Below are 22458 nucleotides of genomic sequence, written 5' to 3' on the forward strand. Positions count from 1 at the left end.
TTAAATTCCTTTTGAAAGGCTTTATACAATGTTATCTTTCTAGTTCTCCAAGGATCTACAAGTGGAGGAATTTACCATGGAGAAGGTAAGAGCCTCATTTTTTCGAAAATCATAAAATCTTCTTAACCATGGAAAACCGACGTAGCGGAGTACAGGCTCATAGATTCTCTATCAAGCTCGTACTTCGCTACATCAATTTCCGAAAAAAGCCGAATAGAAACTACGCGGCTAAGCGCTCACACAAGCGCTTCTGCCGCTTTGTTTTAGCTATTGGTGGGGGTTTCAATGCTCGAACCCCCACCAATTAAAACATCTGACATGTCACTATGACATGTCAGGAGTTTGTTGAATATTTAGGTACACTTTAATTTTCCAGGAACTTCTCTAGAGCTGCACTAGATCAAAACGACAATGATCAATTTATTTTAAGTATTCTCTTCATTTTATTTACAGATGAGAGACAAAGGACTGAAGATCACCGAGTACTATGTAAGTGATATCAACAGACCATCCTATTAACACACAGAATATCTGTAGAGATACATTTATAGTTAGGTCCAGAACTATTTGGACAGTGACACAATCTTCATTCATGATTTGCGCTCTGCATGCTTTACATTCGATTTGAAATGAAATAACTGAGATGCAATTGAAGTGTAGACTTTCAGGTTTAATTCAAGGGGTTGAACAAAAATATCCTGTGAAACGTTTAGGAATTGCAACCATTTTTCTAAACAGACTCCTCATTTCAGGGGCTCAAAGGTAATTGGACAAATTAACCTAACCATAAATAAAATGTTTTTTGTTAAATACTTTGTAGAGAATCCTTTGCAGGCAATGACTGCCTGAAGTCTGGAACGCATGGACATCACCAAACGCTGGGTTTCCTCCTTTGTGACGCTTTGCCAGGCCTTTACTGCAGCGGTCTTCAGTTGTTGCTTGTTTGTGGGTCTTCCTGCCTTAAGTTTTCGCTTAACCCCTTAATGACCAGGCCATTTTGCACGTTAATGACCAAGGATTATTTTTTGTTTTTTCACGGTCGCATTCCAAGAGTCGTTTTTTTTTTTTATTCCGTCGACATAGCCGTATAAGGGCTTGTTTTTTGCGGGACGAGATGTATTTTGTAATTGGACCATTTTTAGATGCTTATAACATATTGATTAACTTTTATTAACTTTATTTTAGGAGAGAATTGAAAATAAGCAGCTATTCCAGCATTGATTTTCACGCTATAAGTTTACGCCGTTTACTACGCAGCGTAAATAACATGTTAACTTTATTCTGTGGGTCGGCACGATTACAGGGATACCAAATATGTAAAGGTTTTATATGTTTTTCCTACGTTTGCACAATAAAAACCCTTTTAGAAAAAAATTACTTGTTTTTGCTTCGCCGCATTCCAAGAGCCGTAACGTTTTTATTTTTCCGTCGATGTGGCCGTACGTGGGCTTGATTTTTGCGGGACAATGTGTAGTTTTTATTAGTACTATTTTGGGGTACATAGGACTTATAGATTAACTTTTATTTTATTTTTTATGGGGGGAATGGGAGAAAAGAGAGAATTTTGACGTTGTTTTTTGCGTTTTCTTTGGACGCCGTTCATCCGGCGGTTTAATTAATATATTCATTTTATTGGTCAAGTTGTTACGAACGCGGGGATACCATATATGTGTATGTGTGATTTGTTTTGACCGTTTTACTAAATAAAACCACTTTTTGGGCCAAAAAAGTAGTTTTATTTGACTTTGACTGTAATTATTTTTATTTTTTTTTCACAAACTTTATTTAACTGTTTTACATTTTTTTTTTTTTGTCCCACCAGGGGACTTCACTATGCGATGTGTCGATCGCATATATAATGCTTTCGTATACTTAGTATACCAAAGCATTATTGCCTGTCAGTGTAAAACTGACAGGCAACCTATTAGGCCATGCCTCCGGCATCGCCTAACAGGCAGATGCTGAAGGCAGACCTGGGGGTCTTTGTTAGACCCCCGGCTGTCATGGAAACCCGACGGCGACCCGCGATTTCTTTGCGGGGGCGCCGATCGGGTGACAGAGGGAGCTCCCCCCTCTGTCAAACACATTAGATGCCGCTGTCACTATTGACAGCGGCATTTAATGGGTTAAACTGCCGGAATCGGCGCGCGCTTCGATTCCCGCAGTTGCAGCAGGAGCCAGGCTGTGTATAACAGCCGTGCTCCTGCCGCTGATCGCGTGGGTACAGTCTCAGTACCCGCGCCATCACAGGACGGATATATCCGTCCTCCTGCGCGAACTAGCAGCTGCTGAGGACGGATATATCCGTCCTTCGGCGTTAAGGAGTTAAGCAAGTGAAATGCATGCTCGATAGGGATGAGATCTGGTGATTGACTTGGCCATTGCAGAATATTCCACTTCTTTGTCTTAAAAAAAACTCCTGGGTTGCTTTCGCAGTAAGTTTTGGATCATTGTCCATCTGTAATGTGAAGCGATGTCCAATCAACCTTGCTGCATTTGGTTGAATCTGAGCAGAAAGTATATCCCTGAACAATACAGAATTCATCCGGCTGCTTCTGTCTTCAGTCACATTATCAAAAAACACTAGTGACCCAGTGCCTTTGGCAGCCATGCATGCCCATGCCATCACACTGCCTCCACCATGTTTTACAGAGGATGTGGTGTGCTTTTGATCATGAGCCGTTCCAAGCCTTCTCCATACTTTCTTCCTCCCATCATTCTGGTACAGGTTGATCTTAGTTTCATCTGTCCATAGAATGCTGTCCCAGAACTGGGCTGGCTTCTTTACATGTTGTTTGGCAAAGTCTAATCTGGCCTTTCTATTTTTGAGGGTGATTAATGGTTTGCACCTGTTGGTGAACCCTCTGTATTTGCTCTCATGAAGTCTTCTCTGTATGGTAGACTTAGATACTGATACACCTACTTCCAGGAGAGTGTACTTCACAGGGTAGATGTTGTGGAGGGGTTTTTCTTCACCAGGGAAAGGATTTCGTGGACGTCCAGGCTTTTTAGAGTTCACGACATCACCAGTACGCTCTTTTTTTCAAGAATGTACCAAGCTGTTGATTTGGCCACTCCTAATATTTGTGCTATCTCTCTGATGGTTTTCTTCATTTTTATCCACCTAACGGTCTGTTTAACTTGCATTAAGAGCTCCTTTGACCTCATGTTGTGGGTTCACAGCAACTTCTTCCAAATGCAAATGCCACACCTGAATCAACTCCAGACCTTTTATTTGCTTAATTGATGATGGATTAACGAGGGAATAGCGCATGCTGCCCATTAAATAACTTTTGAGATAGTTGTCCAATTACCTATGGTCCCTTGAAAAAGAGGCAGCTACATATTAAAGAGCTGTAATTCCTAAACCCTTCCTCAAATTCGGATGTGAATACACTCTAATTAAAGCTGAGAGTCTGCACTTTAAGCCCATTGTAATGGCCGGAAGGAGGTGAAGGGAAAGTGAGCCCTAATCTACCCACCGCCCTGTCCCTGCCTACTTGCAACGACCCGCCCTAGGCGACGAGGTACAACTGGGCGGCGGTCCCTACGCTGTCTAAGTGCACAGGGAAACAAACAGGGAACATGCAAGGGAAGGGGCAGTAGCCACGGAACGCCACGAGGAAACGGAGCGGCGAACGGACAGTCAGGACCAGGACGAAGTGAGTACACCCAAGCGGGCAAGGAGACAGAAGCAAGCCAGGGGCAAAGCAAAGCAGGACAAGCAGAACTGCAGCAAGGCAGAAGCACGGCAGAAGCAGGCTGGAGCAAGCAGCAGTGGGGCCAGGAATCCAAAAGAATTACAAGCACTGAGGGAGAGAACAGGGCAGGTAATAAAGGACAGGGGGCGGAGCTAACTCCGACAGACCAGGCCGCGATAGGCTCTCCCACTCCTGAGCCTGCCACCCTGGTTGGTGGGAGATGGTGTCAGTCGAACAGGTCTGGCCTCAGGTGTGGATTGATTAATCCCAGGAGTATACCTAGATGAAGTACCTGGCAGATCCCTAACAGTACTCCCCCTTTTATGAGGGGCCACCGGACCCTTACTAAGGGGACCCGGTTTAGAGGGGAAGAGAAGGTGGAACTTCCTGATCAATACCCCAGCGTGAACATCACGGGCAGGTACCCAAGTCCTCTCCTCCGGCCCGTATCCTCTCCAATGGACCAGGTACTGGAGGGAGCCCTGGACCATCCTACTGTCCATAATCTTGGCCACCTCGAATTCCACCCCCTCAGGGGTGAGAACGGGAACAGGAGGTATCCTCGAGGGGGACCAGGACGGGGAGCAGCGTTTAAGGAGGGAGGCATGGAAGACGTCATGTATGCGAAATGATGGGGGGAGCTCCAGACGGAAGGATACAGGGTTGAGGACTTCAATGATCTTATAAGGTCCAATAAATCGGGGAGAAAACTTCCTGGACGGGACCTTAAGGCGCAAGTTCCTGGACGACAACCAGACCAAATCCCCGACGACAAACCGGGGGTTAGCAGAACGTCTACTATCCGCCTGAATCTTTTGTGCGCTCTGGGACGCCTCTAGGTTCTTCTGAACCTGGGCCCAGACAGTGCACAGTTCCCGATGAACATCCTCTACCTCAGGATTATTGGAACAACCAGGGGAGACGGAGGAGAATCTTGGGTTAAACCCGAAATTACAGAAAAACGGGGAGACCCCTGACGAGTTACTGACCCGTTTATTCAAGGAAAATTCAGCAAGGGGAAGGAATGAGACCCAATCGAATTGACGGTCAGAGATGAAACATCTTAAATATTGTTCCAGGGATTGGTTGGTCCTTTCCGTTTGGCCATTAGTTTCGGGATGGAAGGCGGAGGAGAAGGACAGATCAATCTCCAACTTTTTACAAAAAGCTCTCCAAAATAAGGAAACAAATTGTACCCCTCTGTCAGAAACGATATTGACTGGGGCCCCATGGAGACGCAGGATGTGTTTCACAAACAAAGAAGCTAACGTCTTGGCGTTAGGTAGCTTCTTAAGGGGCACAAAGTGGCACATCTTGCTGAAGCGGTCGACTACCACCCACACCACCGACTTGCCCTGAGATGGAGGCAAATCGGTGATAAAATCCATGGAGATATGGGTCCAAGGTCTCTGGGGAATGGGCAAGGAACGTAGTAGGCCCGCAGGTCGGGACCTAGGGGTTTTGGACCTAGCACAAACCTCACAAGCGGCGACGTAAGCCCTAACGTCTTTAGGCAACCCAGGCCACCAATAGTTTCTGGTAATGAGGTGTTTGGTGCCCAAGATGCCAGGATGACCAGATAGAGCGGAGTCATGGTTTTCCCTGAGTACCCTCAGCCGGTATTGCAGGGGAACAAACAGTTTGTCCCCAGGGACGTTCCCGGGAGCTGCACCCTGATCAGCCGCGATATCAGAAGCTAAATCAGAATCCGTGGCAGAGACGATTATACCAGGGGGTAAAATACAAGCAGGATCCTTCTCAGAAGGAGGATTGGCCATGAAACTACGTGACAGAGCATCAGCCTTAATATTCTTGGACCCAGCCCTATAGGTAACCAAGAAATTAAATCTGGTAAAGAATAGTGCCCACCGAGCTTGTCTAGGATTAAGCCTCCGGGCCGATTCTAGGAAAACCAGATTCTTGTGATCCGTAAGGACCGTTACCTGGTGTCTGGCCCCCTCCAGGAAGTGCCGCCACTCCTCAAAAGCCCATTTAATGGCTAGAAGTTCGCGGTTGCCAATATCATAGTTACTCTCCGTGGGCGAAAACTTCCTAGAGAAGTAAGCACAGGGGCGGAGATGGGTGAGGGAGCTGGTACCCTGGGACAAGACGGCCCCCACTCCGACCTCGGATGCGTCAACCTCCACAATAAATGGCTCCTCTTGGTTGGGCTGAATCAGCACGGGGGCCGAGATAAAGCACTTCTTGAGGGTCTCAAAGGCCAGGACGGCCTCAGGGGGCCAATGGAGGACATCAGCACCCTTGCGGGTAAGGTCCGTAAGAGGCTTAGCGACGACCGAGAAGTTGGCAATAAATCTCCTGTAATAGTTGGCGAACCCTAAAAAACACTGTAACGCCTTAAGGGAGGCAGGTTGGACCCATTCCGCCACAGCCTGAACCTTGGCAGGGTCCATGCGGAATTCATGAGGAGTGAGGATTTGCCCTAAAAATGGTATCTCCTGTACCCCAAAGACACATTTTTCAGTCTTAGCAAACAGATTATTCTCCCGAAGGACCTGGAGCACCTTCCTGACATGCTCCACGTGGGAGGACCAGTCCTTGGAAAACACCAGTATGTCATCAAGGTACACAACAAGAAAATTACCCAGGTACTCTCTCAGGATTTCATTAATAAAATTCTGGAAGACAGCAGGGGCATTACACAACCCAAAGGGCATGACCAGGTATTCGAAATGACCCTCGGGTGTGTTGAACGCAGTTTTCCACTCATCCCCCTCTTTGATGCGGATAAGGTTATATGCCCCCCGTAGATCGAACTTAGAAAACCATTGGGCTCCCTGAACCTGATTAAAAAGATCCGGAATCAAAGGAAGTGGGTACTGGTTCCTTACGGTGACCTTATTCAGGTTACGATAATCAATGCACGGCCTAAGACCACCATCCTTCTTCCCCACGAAGAAGAAGCCAGCACCTACAGGAGAAGTCGAGGGGCGAATGAAACCCTTGGCCAGGCATTCTTGGATATACACCCTCATGGCTTCACGTTCAGGACATGAAAGATTAAATATCCTACCCTTAGGAAGCTTGGCACCAGGCACCAAATCGATAGCGCAATCGTAATCTCTATGGGGGGGCAACACCTCGGAGGCCTCCTTAGAAAACACATCGGCGAAGTCCTGAACAAACTCAGGAAGCGTGTTTACCTCCTCCCGGGGAGAAATAGAGTTAACAGAAAGACATGACATAAGACATTCATTACCCCATTTGGTGAGATCCCCAGTATTCCAATCAAACGTGGGATTATGCAACTGCAACCAGGGAAGGCCTAAAACCAGATCAGACGATAATCCCTGCATCACCAGTACAGAGCACTGCTCCAAATGCATGGAGCCAACAAGGAGTTCAAAAACAGGAGTATGCTGAGTAAAATAACCATTAGCAAGGGGAGTTGAGTCGATTCCTACTACAGGGATAGGATAAGGTAAATCAATACAAGGCATCTTTAGAGACATAGCAAATTCCGCAGACATGATATTAGCAGATGACCCTGAATCCACGAAAGCACTGCCCGTGGCAGACCGACCACCAAACGAGACCTGAAAGGGAAGCAAAATTTTATTGCGTTTCACATTAACGGGAAATACCTGTGCGCCCAAGTGACCTCCCCGATGGTCACTTAGGCGCGGAAGTTTTCCGGCTTCTTATTCTTGCGCCTGGGACAGGTGTTCAGTAGATGCTTGTCGTCCCCACAGTAGAAGCAGAGACCATTCATTCTGCGAAACTCCCTACGTTGTCGAGGGGACATGGAGGCCCCGAGTTGCATAGGTACCTCCGAGTCCTCCGTGGAGGGGCGAGGAGACGGGACCTCGGGGGGGATCGCAGAAAAGTCAGAGGGGAGCACACTGAAGCGTTCTAGCTGACGTTCCCTGAGACGTCGGTCAAGTCGTACTGCTAGGGCCATAACCTGGTCAAGGGAGTCAGACGAGGGGTAGTTAACCAGCAGATCCTTCAGGGCGTCAGATAATCCTAACCTAAACTGGCACCTTAGGGCCGGATCGTTCCACTGAGAAGCTACGCACCACTTCCTAGAATCAGAACAGTATTCCTCAACCGGTCTCCTACCCTGACGTAAGGTCACCAGCTGACTCTCGGCTAAGGCAGTCCTGTCAGTCTCGTCGTAAATGAGGCCGAGGGCAGAGAAAAAACGATCAACAGAGGAAAGTTCAGGGGCGTCAGGAGCCAAGGAGAAGGCCCACTCTTGGGGCCCTTCCTGGAGTCGGGATATGATGATACCCACCCGCTGGTTCTCGGAACCTGAGGAGTGGGGCTTTAGGCGGAAATACAGTCTGCAACTCTCCCGGAAGGAGAGAAACGTCTTACGGTCCCCTGAGAACCGGTCAGGTAACTTGAGGTCGGGTTCTAGAGGTGAGGTGAGGGGTACTACTAAAGCAGCGTCACCCTGATTGACCCTTTGGGCCAGGGCCTGGATCTGTAGGGAGAGGCCCTGCATCTGCTGGGCCAGGGTCTCAAGGGGGTCCATGATAGCGTCAGCGTAGGAGAAATGGTAGACTAGGTAAGGGCTTGTAATTATGTAATGGCCGGAAGGAGGTGAAGGGAAAGTGAGCCCTAATCTACCCACCGCCCTGTCCCTGCCTACTTGCAACGACCCGCCCTAGGCGACGAGGTACAACTGGGCGGCGGTCCCTACGCTGTCTAAGTGCACAGGGAAACAAACAGGGAACATGCAAGGGAAGGGGCAGTAGCCACGGAACGCCACGAGGAAACGGAGCGGCGAACGGACAGTCAGGACCAGGACGAAGTGAGTACACCCAAGCGGGCAAGGAGACAGAAGCAAGCCAGGGGCAAAGCAAAGCAGGACAAGCAGAACTGCAGCAAGGCAGAAGCACGGCAGAAGCAGGCTGGAGCAAGCAGCAGTGGGGCCAGGAATCCAAAAGAATTACAAGCACTGAGGGAGAGAACAGGGCAGGTAATAAAGGACAGGGGGCGGAGCTAACTCCGACAGACCAGGCCGCGATAGGCTCTCCCACTCCTGAGCCTGCCACCCTGGTTGGTGGGAGATGGTGTCAGTCGAACAGGTCTGGCCTCAGGTGTGGATTGATTAATCCCAGGAGTATACCTAGATGAAGTACCTGGCAGATCCCTAACACCCATATTGATTATAAAACTGTATATTCAATATGTTTTGGTAAACAGCTAAAATGCCAAAACTTCTGTCACCGCCAAATAATTCTGGACCTGACTGTATATATCACATAGAAGCCTCTATTCCATGACTGAGGGATGATAGAGTTTGGTCCTAGTAAACCCTTCTAAACCCCCTAGTGAGGCCAACCACCCAATCCCATCCTTGTACTCCTATTTCCCTCAATAAGGACAGACTCATGTTTTTATAAGGTTGGCCACAGCAGCCATTTTATTGACAAACAATAACTAATACAAATATTACCATCAAATATAAATAATCAACATTATCAACATTAACCCCTTAAGGACGCAGCCTAGTTTGGGCCTTAAGGCTCAGAGCCCATTTTTCAAATCTGACATATTTCACTTTATGTGGTAATAATGTCGGAATGCTTAAACCTATCCAAGCGATTCTGAGATTGTTTTCTCGTGACACTTTGGGCTTCATGTTCGTGGTAAAATTTGGTCGATATATTCAGTCTTTATTTGTGAAAAATTGCAAAATTTAGAGAAAATTTACAAAAAATAGCATTTTTCAGAATTTAAATGCATCTGCTTGAAAAACAGACGGTTATACCACCCAAAATAGTTACTAGTTCACATTTCCCATATGTCTACTTTAGATTGGCATCGTTTTTTGAATATTATTTTATTTTTCTTGGACGTTACAAGGTTTAGAACATAAACAGCAATTTCTCATATTCTTAAGAAAATTTCAAAAGCCTTTTTTTGAAGGTGCCAGTTCAGTTCTGAAGTGGATTTGAGGGGCCAATGTTTTAGAAACCCCCATAAAACACCCCATTTTAAAAACTAGACCCCTCAAAGTATTCAAAACAGCATATAGAAAGTTTTTTTAACCCTTCAGGCATTTCACAGGAATTAAAGCAATGTGGAAATGAAATTTGCAAATTTCATTTTTTCTGCTGAATTTCAATTTTATTCAATTTTTTTTTAGTAACAGAGAAGGTTTTACCAGAGAAACACTACTAAATATGTATTGTCCAGATTCTGCAGTTTTTAGAAATGTCCCACATGTGGCTCTAGTGCGCTCGTGGACTAAAACACAAGCCCTAGAAGCAAAGAAGTACCTAGTGCATTTTGAGGCCTCTTTTTTTATTAGAATATATTTTAGGCAGCATGCCAGGTTTGAAGAGGCGTTGAGGTATCAAAACAATGGAAACCCACCAGAAGTGACCCCATTTTGGAAATTACACCCCTCAAGGAATTCATTTATGGTTTTTGTTATCATTTTGACCACACAGTTTTTTCACAGCACCTATTTGAATTGGGCTGTGAAATGAAAAAAATGATATTTTTTCCAATAAAATGTCATTTTTGATCAAATTTTCTTATTTTCACAGGGAACAACATACCCCATTTTGTTGCCCAATTTGTCCTTAGTGCGGCAATACCCCATTTGTGGTGATAAACTGCCGTTTGGGCCCATGGGAGGGCTCAGAAGGAAAGGAGCGCTATGTGTTTGTTGGAGTCCAGATTTTGCTGGATTGGTTTTCGGGTGCCATGTCGCATTTGCAGAGCCCCAGAGGTATCAAAGCAATGGAAACCCACCAGAAGTGACCCCATTTTGGAAACTACACCCCTCAAGGAATTCATTTATGGTTTTTGTTATCATTTTGACCGCACAGGTTTTTCACAGCACCTATTTGAATTGGGCTGTGAAATGAAAAAAATTATATTTTTTCCAATAAGATGTCATTTTTGATCAAAATTTCTTATTTTCACAGGGAACAACATACCCCATTTTGTTGCCCAATTTGTCCTTAGTGCGGCAATACCCCATTTGTGGTGATAAACTGCCGTTTGGGCCCATGGGAGGGCTCAGACGGAAAAGAGCGCTATGTGTTTGTTGGAGTCCAGATTTTGCTGGATTGGTTTTCGGGTGCCATGTCGCATTTGCAGAGCCCCAGAGGTATCAAAGCAATGGAAACCCACCAGAAGTGACCCCATTTTGGAAACTACACCCCTCAAGGAATTCATTTATGGTTTTTGTTATCATTTTGACCGCACAGTTTTTTCACAGCACCTATTTGAATTGGGCTGTGAAATGAAAAAAATGATATTTTTTCCAATAAGATGTCATTTTTGATCAAAATTTCTTATTTTCACAAGGAACAACATACCCCATTTTGTTGCCCAATTTGTCCTTAGTGCGGCAATACCCCATTTGTGGTGATAAACTGCCGTTTGGGCCCATGGGAGGGCTCAGAAGAAAAGGACCACCATTTGGCCTACTGGAGCTTTTCTGGTGCTAAGTCATGTATGCAGAAGCCCCTGAGGTACCAGTACAGTTGAAACCCCCGAGAAGTGACCCCATTTTAAAAACTACACCCCTTAAGACATTCATCTAGAGGTGTAGTGAGCATTTTGACCCCACAGCTACTGTGTAAAAGATAATGCGCAGCAGATGGTGCAGTGTGAGATTTGCAATTTTATATATGTATATGCCATTTCAGTGTCCAATATAGTGTGCCCAGCATGCGCCACCGGAGATATACACCCCTTAAATTGTAATGTGGGTTCTCCTGGGTACGACAATACCCTACATGTGGCTGTTATCAGCTGCCTGGGCATACGGCAGGGCTCAGAAGGGAAAGATGAGGGGGGTAAGCTGTGCGGAGTGCATCAGGGTAAATTAAAAATCAAGGGATGTATGATACATTTTAAAACAATCTTTTATACAGAGCCCTGGTTTTTCGGGACACGTGTCACATTGGTATATTGTGTTCTTCCTTATCCCCCTCTTATAGCAGACTCTGCACCTCTTTTGACTCTTTCCCTTTCCACCGGTTTGGGGAACTTCTCCTGGAAAGTGTTGCCCTGGTACGATGCGTGTGGCCTCGCTTCCAGAAGTACTGGGTGCCCCCCCTTCCTGGTCCCTAAAGATTAGATCTTGAAATTCCAGGAAAGTTCCCCTCTGGCCTGCACATCGACGTAGCACATACGAATTGTACAAAGCCATCTGTATGATGTGCCCGGCCAGCTTCTTATACCACACCGCATGGCGCTGTAGGGCTTCAGGACTTGATTTGACAAGTCCATCCCTCCCATGTACCTATTGTAGTCCAGGATGCAGTCTGGTTTGGGGGTGGCCTTTCCTTCATATATCCTAAACCTGTAGGTATAACCTGATGCACTCTCGCAGCTTATATATCTTCACGCCATACCTTGCCCTCTTACCTGGCAGGTACTGGCGGAATTGAACCCTCCCTTTAAAATGTACCAGGGACTCATCAATAGAAAAACACTTCTCGGGGGTGTATGCTTGGGAAAACCGGGCACTGGAACGGTCTAATAGGGGTCTCCGTTTATACAAACGGTCAAAACTGGGGTCATCTCGGAGTGGGCACTGCTCATTATCAGTATAATGTAAGAAGCGAAGTATTGGCTCATTTATTTATTTTTTTAGGTTCCAGTTCATTTCTGAAGTTGCTTTGAGGGGCCTATATATTAGAAACCCCTATCAAACACCCCATTTTAGAAACTAGACCCCTCAAAGTATTCACAACAGCATTTAGAAAGTTTATGAACCCTTTAGGTGTTTCACAGAAATTTAGAGCAAAGTAGAGGTGAAATTTACTCTTTTTATACCATTTTTTTTATAACACAAAAGGATTTATCAGAGAAACGCAACTCAATACTTATTGCCCAGATTCTGCAGTTTAGAGAAATATCCCACATGTGGCCCTCGGGCGGTAATGGACTGAAGCACCGGCCTCCGAAGCAAAGGAGCACCTAGCGGATTTTGAGCCCTCTTTTTTATTAGGCACCATGTCCGGTTTGAAGAGGTCTTGTGGTGCCAAAACATTGGAAACCCCCCAAAAGTGACCCCAATTTGGAAACTAGACCCCTTGAGGAATCCATTGTAGTTTTCATGGGGTGCATGCGGCTTTTTGATCAGTTTTTATTCCATTTTTAGGTGGCGTGGTGACTAATAAACAGCAATTCTACTATTGTTTTTGTATACTTTTTTTTTTACTGTGTGCACCGTGCGCTATAAATGACATATTCACTTTATTCTGCGGGGCGATACGATTACGGCGATACCTGATGTTTATAGTTTTTTTTTATGTCTTATGGCGTTTGCACAATAAAATACGTTTTGTAAACAATCATTCACTTTTTGTGTTACCTTATTCTAAGAGCCAGAACGTTTTTATTTTTCAATCAATAAAGCCGTGCGAGGACTTATTTTTTGCGTAACGAACTGTATTTTCCATCAGTACCATTTTTAGGTACATGCGACTTTTTGATCTCTTTTTATTCCATTTTTTGGGAGGTGAAGTGACCAAACAATTGTGATTGTGGTACGGTTTATTAATATTTTTTTTTACGGCGTTCACCGTGCGGGATAAATAACAAAATAATTTTGTAGTTCAGGCCGTTACGGACGCGGCGATACCAATTATGTATAGTTTATTTGTTTGTTTATATATTTTTATTAATAATAAAGGACTGATAAGGGAAAAAGTGGGACTTTTACTTTTATTACTTTTAAAACTTTTATTTTCTTATTTTTACACATCTTTTTTTAACTTTTTTTTTACTTTATTACTTTGTCCCACTAGGGGACATGAGGGCAGGAGGCTCTGATCGCTATTCTAATACACTGCACTACATGCGTAGTGCAGTGTATTAGAACTGTCAGCTACTCACTGACAGCAAGCATAGTGGGTCCTGACGTTGTCAGGACCCACTAGGCTTCCGTCTATGGCATAGCCGGACGCCATTGTTTGGTGTCCGGTTGCCATAGTCACCATCGCCGGCCGCTGTCGCGTAGCAGGCCGGCGATGGCAGCTTAACCCCTAAAAAGCCGCGATCTCTATAGAACGCGGCTTTTAAGGGGTTAATCAGCGGGGACACAGCGATCGGTCCCCGCTGTAGGAGCTGTGACAGCTGCTGAACAAGACAGCAGCGTCACAGCTCCTGTATGTGTCGGGAGGACGGCCGAAACGGCCGTTACTCCTGAGACGTACTATTACGGCATGGAGCGCGAACGATACAGCTGCCATGACGTAATAGTACGTCAAGGAGCGGGAAGGGGTTAATAACAAACATTCCGAGGAAAGAGATCCTTGGAGCTAAGTAGGGTATCTGCTCAGCGACTAATAAGTGCAGTATTTACCCCCAGCCGATTCCCCACAGCTCAGTTGCAGCGTATACAACTGCAGATAGCCAATAATTCAACCTTGCCCCCCGGGACACCACCCAGCAGGGGCCCAAAAATAGCCAGAGCCTCCATATTGCATAATTTGTGAAGGACCATACCCACGATGAGTTCCTCCCCCACCAATTTAACACCATCTCCAAGGACCTCCAACCTGCCAACCACTGCCATGACAAATAAAACATCACCGAAACGCAGCATAACAAAACAATAAAACAAATAGTGAGGGTGGGCGGAAAACTTCACCTGCGTGTGCTTCTCCTCCTAATGGCGCAGGCACTGCCTTCGTGCCACTATAATCCTCAGGCTCCGCCCCATAACCTCTCTCCTCCTATTACCCCGGTCATGTGGCCTCCTCCTATGTTCTGCGGCCCGGGTTGGACTTTCTTTCCAACAGCTGAAAAGTAGATTTATCACAGTAACTGTTTTTACCAGCACAAATCCCCCCTCCCCCACCACAGATATATAAAAGAATTATAAGAAAATGATATGGTAGAATTATATTTTATTTCTTTCCTTGTATAAGGATGAAGATGCAGAAGAAGATGCTGAGGACGGGGTAAGAGCCTCACTGTTACTATTACTAGATAGACATGACATATAACCCTCAACCACAGCACAGAATAACATTAACCAGTTCAGGACCGGGCTATTTTGCGCCTTCAGGACCAGACACCATTAAGCCCTTTTTAGCACGTGTTAGTTAAATGGCTATAACTTTTTTATTTGTTGGGCTGACGACGTGATTTTTGCGACGTTTTTTTCCGTAGACAATGCAGGTTTCTTTTTTTTATCGTTTTTATACGCACCTTTTTTGCTAATGTCAAATTTTTATTCATAAAGTTTGAAAATAATAGTAAAAAAATAAGCTTTCTTAAGTTTCAGCTATTTTTTTTTGGTAATAACATAGTTTTACCCTAAAATAGACCTTTTATTTGTGATCGTCATTGTCTACCAGAAATTATAATATATTACATGTCTATATTAGGGTAATTGGGTCAGTACTAGCGTTACAAAAATGATTGGCGGGGGGGACGGGTTTTTTTGGGGTGGGTATTTTATGTGTATTTATTATTAATTTTTTTTTTGCACTTGACTTGACTATTTTTTATTACTATGGTCTGTCCCTCAAAGGTCAAAAAAGACCTTTGGGGAACTTTATATATTTTTTTTCCTTTCTTTTACACCATGTCTTTCCACTGTAACTGGAGCTGCACAGCATCCCCAGTTACAGGGGAAATCAGCCCTCTCATAGTGACGATTGTCACTAATAGGGCTGTGCTTGGTCTTGTAAGACCCAGCAGCAGTCTGTCAGTAACGGCACCCGGCGATCATGTGACCAGTCACATGAACACCGGGAGGAATAGAGAAAGCGCCGCTGCTGCTGTCTCTATTCCTATACACAGCGTTCATTGAGCGCTGTGTACAAGTGATCAGAGAAGACAGAAGCAGCGAAAGCTGCTTCTATCCTCTCCTCAGGGTCCCCGGCAGTCACTGACAGCCGGAGACCCGACATTCAGCTGCCCGATCGCGCAGGCAGCAAGTTAAAACCTGAGCCGTAAAAAGTCTATGGCTCGGGTTTTAAGGACCCTTACCGCTGGCCGTAAATATACAGCCAGCGGTCGGGAACCAGTTAAACATCTCAGAGCCCAACAAGAGGGTCTATAGTTCGGCAGAATATCGTTCAGAAGGAGTTTTCCATAGATAAATCTACATGCGGGATCATTCAGTACTGACAGCAGAGTGTGAGAAGGAATCTGAAATGGGTGGACATGGCATTCACAAGAAAAATAGGAGATTATATATAACATTATTATATAACCCAGAAAAACGAATTCTTCCCTGTTCTGTTGTAGCCGATCTACATGAAGCTGGACGACGGCATGATGATCCCAGAAGATGTAAGTGATGTCAGCAGATAATGGTATTACTTCATGAGGATCCACAACTTCTCTACATATTAACCTGACATTACATTCTTTATATTCACATTATAATAAACCAGAAACCTAGTTATTACTGGAAATAGCGCTCACAATGTCTCTGACAGATTCCTTACATATATCACACTCATTCTGAACATTATCTGTTACATTTCAATGTGTAGTTTTGGGTTTCATAGACTCCCCACCTTATAGACGGGCCGGCCTCAGATTTAACCTTTCCTGTCGCTGTACTGTCTTTTTATGTCGGTACAGGGTATTTAAAAATGGCGCTTGCTTTGAAGCCCAGCTGGCGCCATAGCTTCTGGGTCTCTGTTGTGTTACACACCAGGGACCCAGTGGCAATGCTTGCTATCACAGACATCTCTGATTTCAAGCATTTAACCCCTCAGATCAGGGGCGTAACTAGGGCGTAACTAGGAAAGACTGGGCCCCATAGCAAACTTTTGACTGGGGCCCCCCCTCCGCTGGGTATCACACAACCGCCCCCTTGTAGATAGTGCCTCCCTATAGATTCCACCACACAGCGCCCCCCTATAGATAGCACCATACACAGCCCCCTGTAGATAGCGCCATACACAGCCCCCTGTAGATAATGACTTACAGACCCAAATCCCCCCTGTAGATAACGCCATACAGACCCCCTGTAGATAACGCCATACAGACCCCCCTGTAGATAACGCCATACAGACCCCCCTGTAGATAACGCCATACAGAACCCCCTGTAGATAACGCCATATAGCCCCCCCCCCCCCCAAAAAAAAACGGCCTATAGTACGTCCTACAAAAGAGATGGGAAAGGATAGGGGAAACATGTGTGATTGCTGGCAGCGATAAGGAGAATGGGGGACCGAAATTCCCCCGAAGTTCTCCATGACAAACCTCGGGCTTCCGGCGTCTGCGCAGTTCAATAAAAATGAAAGGAGCGCTGGTCACGCATGCGCAAGTAATTTCTATGGAGCTGCAGACAGACCCCGGAAGTCCGAGGTTTGTCATGGAGAACTTCGGGGGACTTTCGGTCCACCGTTCTAATTATCGCTGGCCGTCCCAGCGATCACACATGTATCCCCTATCCTGTGGATAGGGGATGCATGTCTTTTGTAGGAAAAACCCCTTCAGTGGCGTCACACTGTAGCAGCCATAGCAGCTGCTAACGGAGCCTCCGGCCATGGGGGGGCCCGTGCCGGCGGGTGGCATGGGCCCCCTCATGCTGCGGGCCCCGTAGCAGCCGCTACGGCTGCTATAGCGGTAGTTACGCCACTGCCTCAGTTGCTGGGGTCAGATGTGACCACCGGCATCTGAAGGGTTTTTTCTTTTTCCTTTTGTGGCTGGTCACCGTCTCCCATGTGGTGAGATCGCGGGAGCCGGTGTGTTCCTATAGTAGCCAGGAAGCTTGTAAACGTGCCCAGTCCTGCTATAGGAAGATTTGCACTGATGCAATCAAGCAATGCACTGATCTGATTTGCAATAGATTTCAATACTGTTAGTGCAGTCTGTGGCATAAGCGATCTAATGATCGCAGGTTCAAGTCCCCTAAGGGGGCTAAAAAAAATTAATTTAAAAATATAAAAATTAAAATCACCCCCCTTTTCCTAGATCACATATAAAAATAAATACACAAATAAACAAACACATTAGTTATCCCAACGTCCAAAATGCCCGAACCATAAAAAAAATACAAATATTTACCCTATATGGTGAACGCTGTAGCTTTAAAGAAAGATCAAAATGGCCGAGTTAAACCAGACTTCAAAATTAATTGAGAACCCTGACACCTAAATTAATTAAAGGGGTTTTCCTATGATGGACATTTATGACAGGTCTACAAGATATGTCATAAATGTCAGCTAGGTGCGGGTCCTACCTCTGGGACCTGCACCTTTCACTAGAACGGGGCCCCCTAAACCCCGTTCTACCTTTTTCTGCTCCTGCTGCCTTCCGGCCACTTCCTGACTATTTGGTTGGGACTCACGGAAAAAGCGTAGCTCACTGAGCTACAGTGCATACGTAAGTCCCATAGTAGTGAATGGCAGTTATGGAAGCAACGTAGCATGCGAGCTACGCTGTTTCTGTAACTACCACTCATTTCTATGGGACTTACGAGAACAGCGTAGCTCAGCGAGCTATGCTGATTTCTTCTTCAGGGTCGGAAATCTCCAGCTTCAGTCACTAAACAGAGCGGTAGAACGGGGTTTAGGGGGCCCTGCTCTAGAGAAAGGTGATGGTCCAAGAAGAGGGACCCGCATCTATCTGACATTTATTACATATTCTGTAGATATGTCATAAATGTCTCTGATGGGAAAACCCCTTTAAGACTCCTAAATAAATTCCAAAAACCAGACCAGGACCCCAGGTAATTCAGAACCCTGACCAAGCCCAAAAATTTATTCAGACCCCTAGGCTGACGCAAATATAAATTCAGACCTAACCCCAAAACGAATTCAGACTTTAACCCAAACTAAATTTAGATCCCAAAACACACCAAAAATAAAGTCAGACCATTAACTAGACCACTGCATTTACTTTTTCTTCTTTGCCGGGTCGTCTTCACCTCCAGGCTCTGCGGCACTTGGCTCGGATACTGCCCAGCATCAGAAACTTGTGTTCAGCACTGGACACAGGGAAAAAGTTCTGCGGCGCTCAGGAGTGAAATGCGAGTGCAAAGCGATAAGTGATAGTGGCTGTTATATAGTGAATTTGATTTGCATAGCTGAATAAATAAGCTTCTGATTCTCTCTACTGTAGAAGTTTTTATTTTGCTATCTTTGAGATATTAGTATAAATAGCTCAGCGTTCTGCACGTTTATAAAATGGACTGAATAATTTCCTAATATATTTTTATTATGGGAATCGCTTCCTTAATTAGCAATTGCCACTCCCATAAACCTACAGAAATGGCACTATTAATACCCACACAACCCGTAGGTGCTGTTTATGGACGATTTTAATTCATCAAAATTTCTTAGAATACTTAGAATATTCTTCAATATAATAATGTTGGAAATCTGGGTTACAACTAAGATGGCTGAATTACAGATCCCTCTGAATAGATCACCCAACTTTCCTAGACACCTGCATGGTAATTCTGAATAGCATACACTACATACAAAGTATACATTACACACACCATAGACTACACATACACACACACTTATCAGTTTTTCTGTTCTACTTTGCGATGCTTGGGTGCAGTAATTTAATCATATGACTGATATCACTAAAGGTTCTGCAGTCCTCCTAGTTGTAGTTTAGTCAGACACTGGAAGCTTGTCAAGAGTAAGACTGCAGGCAGAAGGAATAGTGCATGGAGGCAGCCTCTATGTTAGCAGTAACATTTACTGGGGAGTGGTGACGCGACATGTGCAGCTGCACACCCCTACAGAAATACATTAGGGTAACCCTGCATACATAGCTGTTATTACTGTTTGGGCTCTAGAATCATTACACATGGGGGAGTTCAGTGTACAGACCATACAGTCTTTGAAATTACTTCATTTTGTTCACAGGAGCCAACAATGGAGATTACACCTGAAAGAACCATTCATCTGTCTGAAGAGGAAGAAACACGAAGCTGCGCCTGGTTCTGCATTCCAGCAGCCATGATTCTCAGAAGAGCAAGGGCCAGGATTGTGTCTTTCTTCATGAGAGGAGTAAGGGAATCTGCGGTCTGAGAGGCATCTGGAGTCAGGGAGGCAGGGCGGGCATCTGGGGTCAGGGAGGCAGGGTTGGCATCTGGGGTCAGGGAGGCAGGGCGGTCATCTGGGGTCAGGGAGGCAGGGCGGTCATCTGGGGTCAGGGAGGCAGGGCGGTCAACTGGGGTCAGGGAGGCAGGGCGGGCATCGGGAAGGAAATCTGGCGTCGGAGAGGGCGTCTAGAAAGGCGTCAGGCGTCGGAGAGGGCGTCTAGAAAGGCGTCAGGCGACGGAGAGGGCGTCTAGAAAGGCGTCAGGCGTCGGAGAGGGCGTCTAGAAAGGCGTCAGGCGACGGAGAGGGCATCTAGAAAGGCGTCAGGCGACGGAGAGGGCGTCTAGAAAGGCGTCAGGCGACGGAGAGGGCGTCTAGAAAGGCGTCAGGCGACGGAGAGGGCGTCTAGAAAGGCGTCAGGCGACGGAGAGGGCATCTAGAAAGGTGTCAGGCGACGGAGAGGGCGTCTAGAAAGGCATCAGGCGACGGAGAGGGCGTCTAGAAAGGCGTCAGGCGACGGAGAGGGCGTCTAGAAAGGCGTCAGGAGAGGGCGTCTAGAAAGGCGTCAGGCGACGGAGAGGGCGTCTAGAAAGGCGTCAAGCGACGGGGAGGGCGTCTAGAAAGGCGTCAGGAGAGGGCGTCTAGAAAGGCCTCAGGAGAGGGCGTCTAGAAAGGCGTCAGGCGACGGAGAGGGCGTCTAGAAAGGCGTCAGGCGACGGAGAGGGCGTCTAGAAAGGCGTCAGGCGACGGAGAGGGCGTCTAGAAAGGCGTCAGGCGACGGAGAGGGCGTCTAGAAAGGCGTCAGGCGACGGAGAGGGCTTCTAGAAAGGCGTCAGGTGACGGAGAGGGCGTCTAGAAAGGCGTCAGGCGACGGAGAGGGCGTCTAGAAAGGCGTCAGGCGACGGAGAGGGCGTCTAGAAAGGCGTCAGGCGACGGAGAGGGCGTCTAGAAAGGCGTCAGGCGAAGGAGAGGGCGTCTAGAAAGGCGTCAGGCGACGGAGAGGGCGTCTAGAAAGGCGTCAGGCGACGGGAGAGGGCGTCTAGAAAGGCGTCAGGAGAGGGCGTCTAGAAAGGCGTCAGGCGACGGAGAGGGCGTCTAGAAAGGCGTCAGGCGACGGAGAGGGCGCCTAGAAAGGCGTCAGGCGATGGAGAGGGCGTCTAGAAAGGCGTCAGGCGACGGAGAGGGCGTCTATAAAGGCGTCAGGCGACGGAGAGGGCGTCTAGAAAGGCGTCAGGCGACAGAGAGGGCGTCTAGAAAGGCGTCAGGCGACGGAGAGGGCGTCTAGAAAGGCGTCAGGCGACGGAGAGGACGTCTAGAAAGGCGTCAGGAGAGGGCGTCTAGAAAGGCGTCAGGCGACGGAGAGGGCGTCTAGAAAGGCGTCAGGCGACCGAGAGGGCGTCTAGAAAGGCGTCAGGCGACGGAGAGGGCGTCTAGAAAGGCGTCAGGCGACGGAGAGGGCGTCTAGAAAGGCGTCAGGCGACGGAGAGGGCGTCTAGAAAGGCGTCAGGAGAGGGCGTCTAGAAAGGCGTCAGGCGACGGAGAGGGCGTCTAGAAAGGCGTCAGACGACGGAGAGGGCGTCTAGAAAGGCGTCAGGAGAGGGCGTCTAGAAAGGCGTCAGGAGAGGGCGTCTAGAAAGGCGTCAGGCGACGGAGAGGGCGTCTAGAAAGGCGTCAGGCGACGGAGAGGGCGTCTAGAAAGGCATCCGGCGACGGAGCGGGCATCTAGAAAGGCGTCAGGCGACGGAGAGAGCGTCTAGAAAGGCGTCAGGCGACGGAGAGGGCGTCTAGAAAGGCATCCGGCGACGGAGAGGGCGTCTAGAAAGGCGTCAGGCGACGGAGAGGGCGTCTAGAAAGGCGTCAGTCGACGGAGAGGGCGTCTAGAAAGGCGTCAGGCGACGGAGAGGGCGTCTAGAAAGGCGTCAGGCGACGGAGAGGGCGTCTAGAAAGGCGTCAGGCGACGGAGAGGGCGTCTAGAAAGGCGTCAGGCGACGGAGAGGGCGTCTAGAAAGGCGTCAGGCGACGGAGAGGGCGTCTAGAAAGGCGTCAGGCGACGGAGAGGGCGTCGAGAAAGGCGTCAGGCGACGGAGAGGGCGTCTAGAAAGGCGTCAGGCGACGGAGAGGGCGTCTAGAAAGGCGTCAGGCGACGGAGATGGGGCATCTGGGTTCAGGGTGGGAGATGGGGCATCTGGGGTCAGGGCGGGAGATGGGGCATCTGGGGTCAGGGCGGGAGATGGGGCATCTGTGGTCAGGGCGGGAGATGAGGCTGGGGCATCTGAGGTCAGGGAGGGAGAGCATCTTAGGTCAGGGTGCGAGGGAGGGCATCTGAGGTCAGGGAGGGATGGAGAGCATCTGAGGTTAGGGAGGGAGTGCATCTGAGGTCAGGGATGGAGGGACGTAAAGCATCTGGGGTGAGAGAGGGAGAGAATATGGGGTTTAAGAGAAAACAAAATATAAAAAAGTATTAGCAATAGGGCCCCATCCAGTGTTATCACTGCAGTGAACCAGGGAGTAGCCGACCGCCAGTACTTGGGGTCAGGAAGGAATTTTTTTTCCCCCACATGGGGGTTATGTTTCGCCTTCCTCTGGTTCACATCCGTTGTTTGCAGTAAATCCTATAATTTGTCCTGGATGGTTTAGGTAGGTAGTTATAATAGGTATTAATAAAACCTATTTTAATCTATTCATTGTGTCAGTGTCATCTTTTCTGTTTGGTGTGAAATCCCCTGAACGATCTGGTAATAAATCGTCAATTCCTGACACCTTTCTAAAAAAATAACATT

General features: G+C 47.2%; 1 long non-coding RNA gene across 1 annotated transcript; it reads left to right on the forward strand.

Annotated features, from left to right (window-relative positions):
- Positions 1-451: 451 nt before the first annotated feature.
- On the forward strand, positions 452-21631 carry LOC142741046 (uncharacterized). Its single transcript, XR_012880978.1, has 4 exons — positions 452-489; positions 14579-14611; positions 15909-15953; positions 19502-21631. It is a non-coding gene; the product is annotated as an uncharacterized LOC142741046 (long non-coding RNA).
- The last annotated feature ends 827 nt before the right edge of the window (positions 21632-22458 follow it).

This window comes from Rhinoderma darwinii, chromosome 2 (assembly GCF_050947455.1).
Source record: "Rhinoderma darwinii isolate aRhiDar2 chromosome 2, aRhiDar2.hap1, whole genome shotgun sequence".
Lineage (NCBI taxonomy): Eukaryota > Metazoa > Chordata > Amphibia > Anura > Rhinodermatidae > Rhinoderma > Rhinoderma darwinii.